This window comes from Lactuca saligna, chromosome 2 (assembly GCF_052625555.1).
Source record: "Lactuca saligna cultivar CGN05327 chromosome 2, ASM5262555v1, whole genome shotgun sequence".
Classification (NCBI taxonomy): Eukaryota; Viridiplantae; Streptophyta; class Magnoliopsida; order Asterales; family Asteraceae; genus Lactuca; species Lactuca saligna.
The window spans coordinates 22,045,240-22,064,073 of record NC_136418.1 but is presented as its reverse complement, the minus strand read 5'-3'; the positions used below and the strand labels follow the sequence as shown (position 1 = coordinate 22,064,073).

The window sequence follows — 18,834 nt, the reverse complement described above, 5'->3', positions numbered from 1 at the left end:
AAAAAACATTCAAAATGTATTGTTTAATATAAGAGTTAAATAAGATTGAATGTCTTGTTCACATTCCGTGGAATAAAATCAATTACAATAGGATGTAATGTTGGTGTGGATTAAAATCAACTAGGATGTAATATTGGCGTTTCACTGCAAGAAATATACTTTTTAGCGGCGACACTATTATCGGTAACAAGGGGTTTTACCTACGACTTTATTTAAAGTCACCGGTAAAACTCATTGTCACCGGTAATAGTGTCGCCGCTAAAGGGTTGCCACCCGAATCCGCACTTTCCCCCTCTGTTGCATCTCAACCGTTCGATGAGATATCCAATCCAACGGGTGGGGTGTCTTATCCTGTCTAACCTAATACCGGCGACATAGAAGTCGCCGCTAAAGGTTAAGAAAGGTTGTCGCTAATAGTTCACTAAAAGTGACGCGGTACCCTTCCCTCCAGTTTGTCGCCGCTATTACTAATTGTCGTCGGTAAATGGCCTGGTGTCGCCGCTAAAGATGTCGCCGTTATTGCCTCTCGCAGATAAAAAAAAAAACGCACACAAAAACCTTCCATTCTTCATTCTCCTTTTTGTTTGCTTCCAATTTCCTTCACCATTTCGTTGATTTTCTCTTCAATTTACTTCTTCCAAGCAAATTTCTCCCCACATTGTTCCAAGCAAATATCTCCTGGTGTGGTTAAAGCTTTTGGGACCAATTTCTACCTCTATTTCTTGAAGAAAGGTAAGTTTATTTGGTGAACACATAATTTCTTCAGAAAGGAACAAAAAAATCCGTGAAAAGCAAACAAATGTGAATCGTGAAGGTTCGAGCTCGTATAGCTGTACTTACTATAAGAAGGTATCGTATGATACATGTAATTATTTATTTAAAATATAATCTAATTTTTAAAGTTAAACAGAACCTTAAGAGAGTGAAAACATTTCGCAAAGTTCATACTGATAAGAATGGTGTATTTGTTACTGCTGAATCGGAACAACAATATGTAAGTATTTAATTATAATTTTATCATATATTTAAATGTTTATTTATACTTAATTGTTACTCACTTTTGGGAGTTACAGAATCGGTTAGTTGAAGAGCTCTTAGAACAAACTCAAGGTGTAAGTGAGCTAACGCCCACTCAAGAAAGAGTGACTCTCGAGAAAGTATTAGGAGAGCGACGTGGCCACATTAGAGGCATTGGCCGCAAACCTTCTGGTCTCCCGACGATTCCACAACCTTTGCAACCATCACAACCATCACAAGTAAAATAGCAATCTACTTTAGCATCGTAAAATGCATGTTGATTTGGTAGTTTTGGTTTTGTGGTGATTATTTGCTAAAAAATTTGGTAATTTGGTTTTTGTCCCAATTGCAAAATATAGCAATGTACTTTGATTTTCTATATTAGTTTAAAAATAGCAATCTACTTTAGCATCGTAAAATGCATGTTGATTTGGTAGTTTTGGTTTTGTGGTGGTTATTTGCTAAAAAGTTTGGTAATTTGGTTTTTGTCCCAAGTGCAAAATATAACAATGTACTTTGGTTTTCTATCTTAGTTTAAAAATAACAATCTACTTTAGCATCGTAAAATGCATGTTGATTTGGTAGTTTTGGTTTTGTGGTGGTTATTTGCTAAAAAGTTTGGTAATTTGGTTTTTATCCCAAGTGCAAAATATAGCAATGTACTTTGGTTTTCTATCTTTGTTTAAAAATAGCAATCTACTTTAGCATCGTAAAATGCATGTTGATTTGGTAGTTTTGGTTTTGTGGTGATTATTTACTAAAAAGTTTGGTAATTTGGTTTTTGTCCCAAGTGGACGAAATAGCAATGTACTTTGGTTTTCTATCTTGTTTATGTTTGACGATCTAGCTTGTTTATGTAGTTGGAAAATCTTCGAGCAATGCTCGTCGACCCGGCATGTAGGGATGAGCTTTATTCGTTTTTTCAATCCCAAAATAATCAAGGAAACAATAGGAACGACGATGATGGTATGTAATGATGGGTTTTATTTGCATATGTTGTCACGTTTTGCTACTTGGTAGATTGTAAAAATTTTGTTGTTTTATTAATTGGATATTATGACTTTTGATATTTAATTGTATTTGAATGTTTGTTTCTATGCATTGACACTATTATGTTTGATATTTAATAGGATGTTTGTTTTGTAATTAGTGTCGATAGTATTGGTTTTGATATTTAATCGAAGATTGTTATTACCGGCGACACTTTTACCTACGATATTATCACCAGCAACCATCATTAATTAAAAAAAAAATTAAAAAATTGAAAAACAATTACCGGCGACAGAAGTTATTATCGGCGACACTTTTACCGGTGACACTTTTACCGGCGACAGAAGTCATTACCGGCGACAATGCTCATTAGCGGCGATAATAATCATTAGCGGCGACAGAGTCAATAGCGGTGACTTTTATCATTAGCGGCGACCAACTGATTAATAGCGACGAGGCAGTAGCGTCGATTCAGTACCGGCGACGGGTCGCCACTATTAGTATATAACGGCGACTTTTGGGACTTTTACCGGCGACTTTTGTCGCCGGTAATGGACTTTTTCCTTGTAGTGTTTAGTTGATAATGTTTATTAAAGTAGTAAATTTGATAAAGAGATTTATGTTTTTAAGTTTTAAATAATTATTTCATCAAAAATTTGTAAACGCATTTTAAGAGAAAATGATATAAATGTATGAAAATAGAAGAATAATATCACGATCCATTAAATTTAATGCATATTGAATGCAATACTTTTTTACTACGTACATTTTAGTAATGCTTTATTTGTATTAAAGTTTTGCATGATATATTCATATTTTTTTAAATAATATGAAGGAAGCATGACAAAAGTTATGTTTTATTTGTGTTAGTTTTTCACGATATCAATACGTACTGATAATTCTGTTTTCGAAGTGTTTAGTTAGGCCTATATATAACAACCATCATTTGTGGCCTACATTCTTGCAATGAATTAGCATTCTCAAGCATTAACCTTCAACCTGATGGCTTCCACACACAAAAAGTCTCCTGCCATGATGCTTTTTTTGTTGACCTTTCTTTGCATCACTATGGTCCCTATTTTAGGTACGAAAGCTTTCTTTCATTTTTAGTTATCTTTACAACTCTCAATTATGTTACATGGACAAAATGTATTGATTCAATGTATTTATGTACAGCTCTTGAGCCAATATATAAAATTTCTTCAAAATTGTGCTTTGGAGATTGTAACCAGGATTGTACAGTACTTTGTAGAAAACTTAGCTATCCAAATGGTGCTTGTGAAAAAAAATCATGTTGCTGTCATAATTAGTTAATACATGTCCCTGTATGTTAAGTACCTGGGTGATTATTCCGAAGACATGTGGGTTAATAATTGTTATTTGTAATAAACCATTTCTTCGGATCTTGCTAATAAAGTTAAATAAACGACTACTCTATCCCATGATTTTTCTTTACCTTTTTCTTTTTTACACTAATTTCCATGATGAGTGAATAGTATTTTGAAAGATTGTGTTTGCTTTGTATTATATATGATACACCGTATATTTTTTGTGACCGGTGGAACTAGTGTGCCAGGGGTGGCATGTGCTACCCCTTAAATTTTCACGCATAATGTAAATTTTTTGCAAAAATTTCTGTTATAGTGTTAATTTTCTAAAAATCACACCTTGGTCTTTGTGATGATTTCGCCATGCAGAGAAAGATAAAGTTAGGTTCTTTTATTTTCACACTAAATAGAAATGTACTTGTTTTTTTTTTTTTTTCTTCTATTTTTGTGTCATGATGCAAAGAAGACAATTTTTTTTTTTTAAATACATCGATGGTAAGCCTGTTAATCAGATAATAGAAAAATTTGTAAAAGGCCATCACATGAACCTAATCACCCTTCAATATCTTATTTCTTTAATATTGTAAAATTTTAGAACATGTTTTTCGGTTTTTATGTAGTTAGAATCTACATTGTTGTGGCTTTAGGTTTATGTATCTATTGCTATATGTGTTACTTTCACAAGTTTTATCTCTAGGATATATATTCACCTGTCTTCTTTTGAGAATGATTTTCTCTTTCCAAACTATCGAAATGGTTTAAAGGGTATTACCTGAAGATTGAGGATATTCTGGATAGAGTTGTAGGTGGAGAGTGATGGCTAAGGGCGACCGAAAAATATAATGGTTGAGGGATGCATGGATATGAGGAACCTTATAATATAATACTAGTATAAGTGGTAAATAAATAAAAAAGACAAAGCGCAATAAAAATTGTTGAAAAGAAAAGCCATTTTACATGGGATAAGATACCAACCATAAAATACTTGAAACCACTTGGCCCAACCTTATTATACCTTCTCGCATACGAAATTCGAATGGTATTCTGGTCTAGCTAGGAAAAACCATGGATCGTGCACACTAGGCCGAGCCTTCGTGGTTTGTCGTTGTCGTGCTCCATTGTTCTACCCACCACGAGGTTAAACGACCAATGGTAGTGTGGTTTTTCAGGTTGACCGTTGATGGACCGTTCAACGGCTAATTTTCAAAGAAAAACTTTTTTTTTTTAACATAATTTTATCTATAAAAACCATATTATACATCTATTTTTCTTTACACCATTTTTTTTCTCTATATTACACTATATACACACAACGTTTTCTCTATATTTCTCTAGAAATCACAAACTCTATAACGCTTTTCTGTTACGTACAATCCCTTTGTCAATTTCTGACCATTGAATCATCTCAATGTGGTTTTGTCAATTTGCTTGAAACCGGTTCTCCTGTACAACAAAAACCACTTTTGCAACAACAATTCCAACATTTTCCGGCTTTTCAACAACAATTCCACCAATTTCAACAATTCAAACAGTTTCAACAACAATTCCATCCATAATAGTCACAACCACCACCTTTACAATCTCAACTACCTCATTCGCCAGATTTTGTTTATAAAACACAACCTTCACCACAACCACCACCTCAACCAAAAAAGAAAAAAGGAAAAAAACGGTATACCTCACTACCCAATAAAGGGTACCATGGACAAAAGAGGAAGAAGAAAAGCTAGCAGAGGCGTGGGTTTCGGCTTCCCAATACCTAATTGAAGGAGATAATCAAACATTTAATTGTTTTTGGGAGAAAATTCGAAGCGTGTTTTATGCGTTAACGGGAAGCAAAAGTCGAAATCCCGATCAAATTAGCTCCAAGTGGCGAAATAATCGACTAAAATGCACCAAATTTGTAACGTCCCAAAACTCAAGAGCAAAAATTTCACTTTCCATAGTAACAAATCCACAACCACACATGATCATAAAAACATAAAGGAAAATCAGAGTGATTCAATCAATCATCTCATTACATGAGAGTCATATATAGTGGAAATCATGGTGTGTGTGTGTGTGTGTAATACGATCACCCTGAGCTCTTCCTTTCGATCTGGAAGTACCTAAAATATAAACTAAAAAACATAATCATGAAGCTTAGTGAGTTCCCTAAAACGCCTCATATCATACATAACAACATACGATGGGCCATGCCTAACAACCATTGGGCCCCGACCGACATCGGACCCTGCTCGGTATGGAGCCTCGCTCGGAACAAATCTGTCAGTAACATGAGATGGGTCTTGCCCCATCACATTCATTAGGCCCCGCCTAGCATCGGGCCTCGCTTGGTATTCATACAGACACATAAAATAAATGCAAGAATCACTAACATAAACAACATACAATACACTCATCAGGCACCTTCTGGCATCGGACCCTGCTCGGTATACATATCATATACCACACATGTAGAGTCGCACACACAACTAGCATCCTAATCAAAATAAATAATGGGATGATATTAGTGCCTTCGATCGGCCAACCACAGTGAGGAGACTCACATCAAACTACTGAAAATCAGACAAATGCTCAGACTATTGATCCGACATAAAGTAATCAAAACCAAACATCACCTAATCAGACCATCCTATCACTGACTGGTTAGTACTAGCATGCAAGTCTACAAACTCATACAATAGGCATATAACAACATCTCTCCTAGCATTCTATCATGCAAAAACTGAGCAGATCCTTAGCCCTAACTAGCATGCGATTCACAGATTCACAGATCAAATCATATCAGATAACATGTATGGGTAATTTGGGAAAACTTACTTGAGCTCGGCTGATTGCATTCACCCCACCCTTTCTTGTTTAAAAAAAAATTTCTAAGAAAAATATTTCTTTTTGAAAAACTTTACCATATCGTCATTTTGTGTTCAGACACACCCGAGAGTATGTCTGAACCCTCAAACTAAGGCTCTGATACCAACATGTAACGTCCCTTGGAACAAGAAGTATCTGAAACAGAAACTGAAAACTGTAAGATTAAAGCTTAGTGAGTTCCCCAAACTACCATATACCAATATATATATATATATATATATATATATATATATATATATATATATATATATATATATATATATATCACATAATGAGCCCCGACTAGATGAGTATAACGGATCCCGCCCTAATTTGCATAACGGGCCCCGCTCACATTCAATTTATAGAAGCATAACAATTACTAGTGTACAAATTAACCAACGGGCTCGACCCAATAAGCATACAAGAACATACACATACCAGTGTTACACAGACAATGAGTATTCTAACATAACAGATCATGGCTCGGCATTGGTGCTTTCGACCCGCTAAACACAGTGAGGAAACTCACCTCGCACTACTGACTCACACTGATAATCCATGGTTGCTGGTTCGATAAATCCCAAAACTATCAATATCAAATAACACCCAATTAACAATTGGATCCCAATCTATAACTATCAATCCATAGATAGGGTAAAAACACCATCTTACCCCTTATTTGGTTTGGTCCAAGACCAAGGCCCAAACCTACAATCATCCAAGGCCTAAAATCAATTAATCATCCAAGGCCCATACATGGCCCAATTTTCCAAATTGGACCCAAACCCTTACATAAGCCTTACTTAAAGCCCACCCATTCTCTTAGTCCAAAACACGTGCAATCAGATGGCCCAATAAGAAAATAAGCACTTTGGCCCAACCTCGAAGCCTAAAACACATAACCCAACAGATTAAGTACGCGGGGTGTACTCATCTGTACGTTAAGCGTACATGCTAAATGTCTTGTAAGCAGTGCATAAAGACTTATACACCCAACGTACTCACCCATTAAGCCAAAACCCACTTTAAGCACTTAATGCTTAAGATCAGAAGTCTAAACCACATATCTAGTCCCTAATAAGCGTCTAGAACCATAAATTCACTGAGTTGGTGACTTTGCATGCCCCAAAAGGACCCAACTTCAAGAGTGATTATATAGTGTCCAACCTTATATATTAGGGTTTCACTAAATGACATGTACACCCCACGTACATATGCGTACACCTTGCATACGTATCCGGAACCTCGATCCCACCTCGCATCAGTATGTTAATCGTACCGTGTGGTACGCCCCGCATACTTGCTTCACAGCTTGCATGCTAAGCGTACCATATGGTACTCCCTGCGTACTACACAAGGACCAAAAATGCAACTTTTAAATACCAAAGGGCAATAATGAAACATACCATGATTCAAGTGTTATAGTATATTATTATAAAAAATAAAAATTAAGTTTTTCAACTTACATTTCTAATAAAAGCTTGGTGAACAAGCAATTCTCTGAGAAACTTTTCGTCCCCTCTTCCCGTATATCCGTTTATACTTCGCTTGTTTACTGTTCTTCCTCTATTCCACAATTTACCAGTGTACAGTTCTTATCTTAACCTCGGTAAACTAGTTTAAATTCATTGGTTGGACTTATATTTGCGAATAGAGAGAAGTGTCTTTTTTTGTTAAGTGGATTAATTCTTCTTAAAGATCATTAGTTTCTCGAAATACAATTAAACTATCAATACAATTGAATCGTTTGCATTCATTGTTATTAGATAAATTAAATATCCTCTTACAATTTGTTCCTACTTATACTCCTACCATATGAAATTTTGACAAGTGGATTCAATGATTATTAATTTCATTAAATGTTTAATTAAATGTGACACATGTCAATATTTGATATGGTAAGAGGATAAGTAGGAACAAATTGTTGGAAGATATTTAATTTTTCTTGTTATTATTCTTTTTGCTGGTGAATTACTATCACATATTCACATTGTTAATTTGAGAAAGATTCTGGCATCCACTATTCATTTTAGTAGGACTCTAGCAAATTCGTGGTCAACTTTATATATTAGATTATCTAATTTGCCAATTCACTTTGTGATTTTTTTTTTATTTTTTATTTTATTTTTTTTAGATTAACAATAAGAGTGGGTTGAAGGTTTAGATTAATAATTCATGCTCTATTGTATCTAGAATATGTAACTCATGTTCTTCTCCATTCTCTTAGCTTCTTGCCATTTAGGACTCCTATTTAAATGATATATTCATTGTTTATTAAAAAATGTGTATGTAGTTAATGCATGTGTTTTGATATTCTTTTTTTTAAGTGGCTAGTTTTATATAAAAAAGACTCACCCAAAATAGCAAGTAACTATAGGGGAGCAGAGGTCAAACATATAAGAAAATAAGAGAGATTAAAACAAAAATGGATCAGAACAAAATTCAACCTAATTACAAATACAACTCTTGCCTTTACACCTAATCCACATGTATTCCATCGCCTTGATGTTGTCAACCACACCCTCTGGATTAATGAATCTTGCTTGGAATATACAATCATTTCTTGCTCTCCAAAGACCCGAAAACATCCCATAACAAAATTCCATTTAGTCGCTCTCTCTTTTCGGGCATCGACCCCAATTTGTTGCATATTTTATCAACTGCTCTATATTCTTGACATTTATAGGAGCAATACGAACTGAATAAGCTTTTGCGTACAGTGAAAGTGAAAGAAAATTTTATCAGTACATGATTCGTGGCATCCACACTGCTTATGCACGAATTACGGGAACTTGAATCGATCTTAACACTTCTTTTTGTAAGTGACTTAGATGATGGTATTCTGTCTAGTAATGCTCACCATATGAACATGGTAACTATTATCGGTATGAGCTTACTCCAGCTAATCTTTGTGTTATTGGAAATGGCAGCTGGATTCGTGTCAATCTTCACTCTTAACAAATGAACCTGATAAACCCCATCAGGTGCAATTAGGCAAGAAAATTGGTCATCACCAGATTGGGTGTTAACTGACCTAATAGTAGCCGATAGACCGTCCACGTGAGAAGCTAGACCAACAACCATTGGATAAGACTTTCGATATCCATTGAATACCCCTTCCTTAATTCTTTCTGCAACCTTGCATGCTTTCTTCCTTTTGATCTTATATAGCTTTGGGTATAAAAATTTTAATTTTTTAGCACCTGCCCATGAATGTTGTTACAAAAACCTTTTATTTTTTTTGCTAAATGATCTGCCGGTTTGTTTTTCAGATAGTGCAGACTAACAATGGATTTAGCTCATAATGAGGATGATTCCTCTTTGATTCTCCACCACCACTTCACTAATAATGCCACATTCAACGCTCTAATTCATCCAACGTCCAGCCCACCAAGATCTTTAGGACAACAACTTTATCCCAAGTCACCCAATGAATTTTGTTCTTTTCTTCATTTCCACCCCATAAGAACTTCCGGAGAATGTTTTCAAGTTTTTCTATGACACCAATTGGGGCTCTAAACAATGACATGTAATACGTTGGAAGATTACCCAATACTGCCTTAATTAACGTCAATCTCCTCCTAAAAGACAACGTTTTGGATTTCCGTCTAGATAGTTCGGCTTGAAACGTGTCGTACCTAATATAGAAACAAATGTCATGAACATGAATTCTAATACAAAAAAATGTCATGCTAATTCACTACAAGAAAAAAGAGAATTAGCGGGGACTTTTTTCGCAACTAAAAACAAGAAAAATCACTGATAAAGATAATAGCGGCGACACATTGCCGGTAAAAAATCGTTGTTATTGCTATATTGCTATTGCTCAAAATGTCGCTGATAATAGCCAGTTTCGCTGCTAATGTTATTGTCGCCGGTAATGCTATTATCGCCGGTAATAACATTATTTCGTTTTTTTAATTATCTTTTTTATCAACGATTTTGGTGCAAAAAGAATGATACATAACGACATTAAATGCAGAAAAATTCTACATAACGACATTAAATACGTGACGACATTGTATATAATCTATTTCATACTAAAATAAACAATCAAATTTTATAATTACAACACGCCAGTACCAAAGTATCATGACAAGTCTAACATACAAAAAAACATACAAATTATCCGACAAACCATCACCTCCGATCCTATCGTTTCCTCATTGATCTTTCCCTGATTGAAAAAACGCATAAAGCTCCTCCCTACACGTTGGCTCGTTGAGCATTGCCCGAAAATTTTCCAACTATATAATAATAACAACAAATATAAACTTATAAGTTAAATTATCAAACATAAATAAAAACAACCAAAGTACATTGCTATTTCTTGCACTTAAATACAAGAAATACCAAAAGTATATTGCTTTTTCTTGCACTAGGGACAAAAACACAATTGCCAAATCGACATGCATTTATTGATGCCAAAGTATATTGTCATTTTTAAACTATGACAAAAAACCAAAATACATTGATATTTTTTACACTTTGAACAAAAAACAATTACCAAAGCTTTTAGTAAATAGTTACCACAAACCAAAATTACCAAATCAACATGTATTTATTGATGCCAAAGTACATTGTTATTTTTAAACTTGGACAAAAAACCAAAGTACATTGTTATTTCTTGCACTTGGCACAAAAAACCAATTACCAAAGCTTTTAGAACATAATCACCACAAACCAAAATTTCCAAATCAACATGCATTTATTGAAATTAAATAATCTTGTTTTACCTATGATGGTTGTGATGTCTGTGGTGATGGCTTCGATAGCTATGCAATCGGCGAGATAGCATAAGGTTTGAGGTCAGTACCTCTGATATAGACATATCATTCAACTGATCCTCTCTCGAAAGTAGCTCTTTCTTGAGCAGGTGTTAACTCTCTTTCACCTTCTGGCCCTTGTGTTTGTTCTAAGAGATCTTCCACTAATTCATTCTGTGTTTTCCAAAAGTGATTAACAGGTAAGTATAAATAAACACTTAATTATATGATAAAATTATAACTAAATACTTATGTATTGTTGTTCTACCTTGATACTAATAAATACACCATTTCTACCGACATGAGCCCTGGGAAACGTTTCCACTACCTTTAGGTTATGTTTAACATTAAAAATTAGATAATATTTTAAAAAAATAATTATAAATATCGTACGTTACCTTCTTATAGCAAGTAATGTTATACGAGCTCGACCCCTCATGGTTCACGGTCGTTTGCATTTCACGGAGTTTTTTTGTTCCTTTCTGAAGTAATGTTATGTGGGGGTTGGCTGATGCTCGCAGGATATACTTATAACCCCCCCCCCCCCCCCCTACTTGCAAAAAATATTCTTTTGCGTCAGCTTCACGCTCTCGATAACCTTTTAAAAAAGTCGCTTCAAAACTCTCTAATAGTATAGCAGCGTCTGGATCCCGGGACATCCCATCCAAAACAAATTTTGTCTATAAAAATAAAAAAAGGTAGCGAAGTAAAAACCAGTCATAATTAACAATATAAAATATTCTTATATAAACAAAATTGCATACCAAATACCAAATATCATATGTTTGAATATCATCGACTTTTTGCATACCATCAAATAATCGTAGATTTCTATTTACATACCAAACAGAATCACTAACCTGAAATCGAAATCAGAAGCACATGTGGTGGTATTTTTGCCACAAAAATCTACAATGGCGGTCGCCTCGCCGGAGCAGCAGCAACAATGGCTATTTGTGGATTTATTATTCATAAAAAAACATATTAGGGTGGACACACTTCAGAGGAGAAAAACCGACAGGTGGGACAACAAAATAACTTACAGTCGGTGGTTTTGTGGTCGAAGGGTCGCCGGAAACACAACTAATCATTGGTAAACCCCCCAAATCACCGGTATAAACACCCCGGTGGTGTTCCTTTCGGTCGGAGGTGGTAATCGGCTGGTAAAGGGCCTTAAGCTTTCCAAAGGGTGGGAGTGGAGTCGTAATCGTCGGAGAAGAGAAGTGGGAGTGTTAGACTATTAGTGAGAAAGAAGAACATCGACAGGGGGTTGAAATCGATGTAAGCTATTACCAGCGATGGTAATAGCAGCAACAAGGAGCAATAGCGGTGACACACGAAATTAAATGGACGTAAGATTCCGCGGTCAACATTTTTTAGGGTATTAGCAGCGACAGAGTCGTTACTATTGATGTCACTGATAATAATCTTGTACGATGAGCATCTTTAACCGTTGGATTGGAATTAAGATCGACGACCGGTGTGCCTGAACATTTGACATAAATCGAGGTTTTCTATCAATATTGGCGACGGTATTAGTGGCAACAAAGGCATTACCGGCGACATTTTTGATATGTCACCGCTAACACAGTCGTCGGTATTAAGCGAATTTCTTCTACCGAAACTTTTCATGAAGAATAATATTTGGTTAGACATCAACTTGGGTTGGTTTCTTGAAACATCAAAACAATTTTAAAATTTGTTGGAATTAATTTTAAGAAGTATTTTTTTTCCTAATCCCGCCTCTAATTTGGCATAATCAATATATAGACAATCGATATCCTACACTCCTAGCCAAGGGCGGGGCTATCTGCATGGAAGGTGGGTCCAATTACCCACCTATTTTTTTTAGGTTATATAAAATTACTATAGAAAATTTTTGATGAACTACCTTAAAAATAATTTGTGACCTATCTTACTCATAAAATCCTTGAATTTGTATATAAATTTTTCTATAGAAAAATTAGTGAATCATATGGGTTTTTATTCTAGACTCGCCATTCCTAGCATTAAACGTCGCAAAACTAAATCACATGTTCCCTGTGTATAATGTTACAACTATGGAGGTATTTGTAATTTACTTCTATTAACAAAAGCTACAATGTTCTTTTTGGTGTAAAAGAATTTTCGGATAAAGAATATTCAAATTAATTGTGATTCAACAAAACCCATCTCAAACAACCATTTTAAAGTTGATGCAAGTAATTTACAAACTTCTAAAGTTAACTATAACACCTTGAAACCGAAAGGCCTTTCGCCTAACGGTATTATGAGCAGACGAATATGTGCCCCTCTACCAAAGAGTGAGGGTTTAAGTCCCTATGCAGTAAAAAAATATAGATTCACGAGTAGAGTAGTGAAAAATGTATAACACCGCCATGACATGCATTGATTTTATTAAACGCTAAAACTTTGGGAGAGAGAGAGAGAGAGAGAGAGAGAGAGAGAGAGAGAGAGAGAGAGAGAGAGAGAGAGAGAGAGAGAGAGAGAGAGAGAGAGAGAGAGAGAGAGAGAGAGAGATTAGAAAAATATTACCTTTTTACCAATTACCACAAATACAAACACTGCTAGTTTTTGTTTCAAAACGTAAGCAAGACAAATTAGCAAGATTGATTTATATTTATTAATTAAGAAACATGCAGCCGGCTACATATAACAATCTGTTGAAAGAATAAAATTAGAAAAATATAGAGGGAGATTGTGTATAAAATCTATTGAAAGAATAAAATTAGAAAAATAATACCTTTCGACCAAGAGAAATTAAATATCTTCGTACTTTTTGTTCCTACATATCCTCCTATCCAATGAAATGGTGACATGTGTAACATTTAATGAGATTTAATGATATTTTAGAATACTAATATGGTACATGTTATCACTTAAATGGTTAGGAGGAGGATCATAAGGTAGGAGGATATTTAATTTCTCTTCTACCAATTACCACGCAAACACTGCTGGTTTTTGTTTCAAACATAAGCAAGACAAATTAGGAAGACTGATGTTCATGATGACAGAAAGTTATATTTGTTAATTAAGAAACATGCAGTTGGCTACATATAACAATCATCCTTTGTGACATCTTTACTTCCAATCAAACCAAGCATTACCAGGTATGAACCTGATGGCTTCCACTTTAAAAAAATATCTTTCCACGATACTTTTTGTGTTGTCCTTTCTTTACAAGACCATGCTCCCGACTAATCTATATATGATAACTTTCTTTCAATTTTGGTTTATCTATACAACTCTCAAGCATGTAGTGATTAAATGTAGTTGTATGTATACAGCTGTCGAGACAGATAAGTGCACTAAAGATTGTATGGCAGTCAAAGTGAATTGCGGAACAGTATGTAAACAAGTTGGCCGTCAAACAGGACATGGTTGCGAGATGGTACAAGGTGTAATGAAATGCTGCTGTTTTCATTAGATAATACATGTTCATAAAGGTTAAATGCATGGGTTATAATTCCCATGCCTATCAGTTAATGGTTATTTCTTGTAAACCGTTTATTCTGCTCTTGCTAATAAAGTTAAAAAAATAAATAAAAACGACTCCATCTCACGATGGCTTCGGCTTCTAATTTTTCTGTCTACAATGAGTAAATTGTATTTTGTAACATTCACTAGGATAGAACACATTTGTTTATGCGGTTAAATTGTTTAAATATTACATGTAAGTGCCCACACCAACAAACTAAGCATCATTAAATACCAACATTTAATGATGTATTTACTTTAACCGCATCAATAAACACATCCTGGAAGGTTTATACACCTCACAAATTAAGACTAACCCGCAAAAATAAATATTTCACAGTATTAAATTATTACACGTAGTGCTCGTATCCTTTTATCTAATTGAATTCCAAATGTAATGCAATACGATCAAAAATGATGTAAAGTGAAACTGGATTGCTCCCTCTAACTCATTGCTAGTCCAGGCCTTTTTTTTTAATTTCTTATAATATATATTTATATTTACCGGTTCCAAAAAATTTAAATAATTACACACTATTAAACAAAAAATGTACCATTAATTGACTTCGTACCATTAAACATTCACCGCATCATTAAATTATTAGAAGTATTAAATAGTTACGTACGCACTATTAAACAAAAATACACCATTAATTAACTTCAGACCATAAAACCTTCATCACATCATTAAAAACTACAAGAAATTAATGTATTATCGGCGACACGTGTCGTCGTTAATAATAGCGTATGTCGCTGCTAATAGTATTAGCGACAACGTGTAGTCGCTAAAAGGTCGTCGCTGACGTCTCGTCGCTGATAATCCAAATGTCGCCGCTACTACTAGTTGTCGTCGCTAAAGGCGGTTGTCGCCGCTAATAACTGACTGTCGCCACTAAAGGCGTCGCCGTTATTGTTTTTTTGTTTTTTGTTTTTTGTTTTTTTTATATTTCATATTATAATTGAAAAAAACAGTATAAAAACTATAAAAACTGTTATGATATTTATTATTATAATCCTACATCCTTCCATTCCAAAATATTAATCCAACATCTATTTAAAATAATCATTCAATTTAGCATAATAAAAAATATCAAAAATACTAGTCTAAAATGCTTACACAAACAAAACATACAAAAATCATACAACTAGCTACTCGTCATCGTCGATCTCCTCGTTTCCTTCAGTTTCATTTCTTTGTGGCAACGAACGAAACCAATCTTTAAGTGCGGCACTACATGTCGGATCTTTTAACATTGTTTGATGTATTTCCAACTACAAAGAAAACAACATAGTCTTATAATTAGTTAAGCCAACATTATAACATTCTATATACAAAATACCATTATAGCATTGTACTTTCAGAAAATAACAATTATCAAATATACATATTGTATATAACACATTATAGCATTGTACAATAACTAACAGTTAGCAAACTACAAAATACCATTATAGCATTGCAATTTCATAAACTAACAATTACCAAACTACAAAATACCAATATATCAAAGTATAACCAAACTAACAATTACCAACATATAAAATATTATCAAACTAACAAATACCAACATTCCTAATACTGAACCAACAATTACCAACATTTGAAGTAATTACCAAAATCAAATAGCCTTGTTACCTGTGATTGTGGTGGTGGTTGTGTCAGTGGTTGTTCCTGATCGTACATCAACACAACCGTAGAAGGTTTACGCCCGATGCCTCTAATATGGCCTTGTCGAACACCCAATATTCTTTCAAAACAAATTTGTGTATCCTTTGGTGTTAGACCGCTAACTTCAGAAGAAGATTGAGTTTATTGATTGATATCATGGAGTAAAGCATTCTGTATTTTCAAAAACTGACAAACATCATAAAAATTAGATTACTAAATACCTATTGACAATATAAACACTTATATGAAAAAAAATACAAATTAAGCGCTTACGTATTGTTGCTCGACTGCAGAACTAGTAAATACCCCTTGACGATCAGTATTAGTCTTTTGAAATGCTTCGATTCGAGTGATGTCCTATTTAACATTAAAAATTAGATTAATTATAATTTAAATAAATATTTAAATATATCATAACTTACTTCTTTGAAACATGCATTGCTATACGAGCACTACCCCCCTCTATTTACAACTTGTTGTTGTGGACGAACTCCTTTGTTTGACACTGAACGCTTTAAAAATTCAGGAGTTTGAAAATGTTCGACTGCTTGCGCCCATTTTTCATGTGACATACCGTCAAGGGGGTTGGCTAATGCCCTTGGGATATCTGTAAGCCCCCCGACATTCTGAAAATAAGTATGTCCTTTATTTTTCCGACCTCTATAAACTCTTTGTAAAGTTGCATCAATACTCTACAACAACTGAGCACGTTCGGGATCCAAGTTAGCCTTATCCAAATCAAACTTATTCTAAAAATTCAAAAAAAGTTAGTTAATTAAATACCAATCACAACTAAACTTAAAATATTAATCTTGTTACCTTTACATACACCACTGTGACATTTCTTAAAGCGGGGGAAACATTTTCCCAACCAAATACGCTCAAAGGGATATTCATCCACATATACTTCCCAATCTCACAGGTAAACCAGTTACCATAGCTTCCGACAGGGGAATACGTGATCTCCCTGTCGAAATCCAATTCTCCAGGCTTTCCCTTGTTTTCATGTATCGATATTAATAGTTGGATGTTTTTTACTAGGCCTCTTCTTTTTTTAGGAAGCTCAGCTGAAAATTATAATTAAAAATATTAGTCACAACAGCTTATAATAAATAGATAAAAATAGGTAATGAATATATCATAATAAAACTTACCATATTGTTTGTGTTATCCACGACCAAAGCCTATAGGAGGTGGTGGATCCCCGGCTCTATCACCTCTATGTGCTAAGTCCATAACATTTGCCATCACGTAAAAGAGTACCGCCCAGCTAAACCCCATATATACCCTGCAAAATTACAATATGAATAATTTCTATACATACAATTACATATATAATAACATAAAATAAATAAACATATAATAAAATAATTTCTATACATACAATTACAATATGAAGAATTTCTAGACATACAATTTCATTTATATCATTATAACATCCAAATACAAACACACAAACTACATACATAATTTCTAGACATACAATTACACATATAATAAAATAAATACACATTCCATTATAGCATTGTACTTTGTTTTTTTCATACATAAATACACACATTATACATAAAAATACACTTAAACACACAGTATACATACAAATACACATTATAACATCATATATTTTTTTTCATTCTTTCTATTATTGCATCCTACTTTTTTTTTTTCTTCAGTTTTTTCTATTCACATTCATTATACAATTTTTTTTTTCCATTCATCAAATAAATTACATACATACATGATGCATACAATATGAATAATTATATCAGAATACTTCATGAAATGGAATAGAACCTAGAGTGGAATGAAATCAGAATGATGGTGGTGCTGTGGGCGTGTTGTGGTGGCAAAAAAATCCTGTGGTTTGGTGGTGGTAATGACAACCCGAAATTAGAGGTCAACAAAGCTTAATACATACAATCAAACACCGAAATCATTAGTTAATCACTTATGTAGTTGATGTTCAGAAAAGAAATCGGGATAAAAAATCGGAAATTACCTATCGCCGGTGATAGTGCTCTTGTCGTTGCCGATGATAGACCCTAATGTCGCCGGTGATTTTTCTTCAATATGAGTCGTCGACAACAAGTGAAAGAAATAGATTACAGAAAGCAGTGTAGGAAGAGGGGTATATCTACGATGAGCATTAGCGGCGACACTTATTAGCGACGACAGGGAGGTATTAGCGGCGACATTAGGGTTTTAGCAGCAACACCCTTACGAGGGAAAAAATAGCGCCTTTTTTTTGGAGCATTAGCGGTAATGCCGTCGCCGCCATTGATGTGGCCGCGAATACGTTGAGCGAACACCGTTTTCGGCAATGCCGTCGCCGCCATTCGATTTGGTCCAGATCAACGAACACGGTTAACTAGTTCTTTTTTACACGAATTGCGGTTTTTTACTATTAGCGGCGACGCACACTATTAGCGGCGACAAATAACGCACAAATGACATGTCGCCGCTAATAGTGTGCGTCGCCGCTAATGGCATCGCTGCTATTGCCCTTATTTTTTGTAGTGTTTAAAGTATTAGCACCATTAAATAGTTACTTATTATTAAACAAAAATAGCCATTAATTAAAAATTTGCACCGTTGATATTAAAAATAGTCTCTTAACTAGTTTTATTGTCATGTTCTCTAAATCTTTGCCAATTAAAGTCGGAACTTGTTTTATAACCATTTTTTTAATTTGCTTAGTCGAAACAAGCTCATTCATACTCCAAAACTGAAA

At 34.4% G+C, this 18,834-nt stretch overlaps 1 long non-coding RNA gene across 1 annotated transcript; it reads left to right on the top strand.

Moving 5' to 3' along the window:
• The first annotated feature begins 2,847 nt into the window (after positions 1-2,847).
• On the top strand, positions 2,848-14,538 carry LOC145028799 (uncharacterized). Its single transcript, XR_013676189.1, has 2 exons — positions 2,848-3,091; positions 14,245-14,538. It is a non-coding gene; the product is annotated as an uncharacterized LOC145028799 (long non-coding RNA).
• The last annotated feature ends 4,296 nt before the right edge of the window (positions 14,539-18,834 follow it).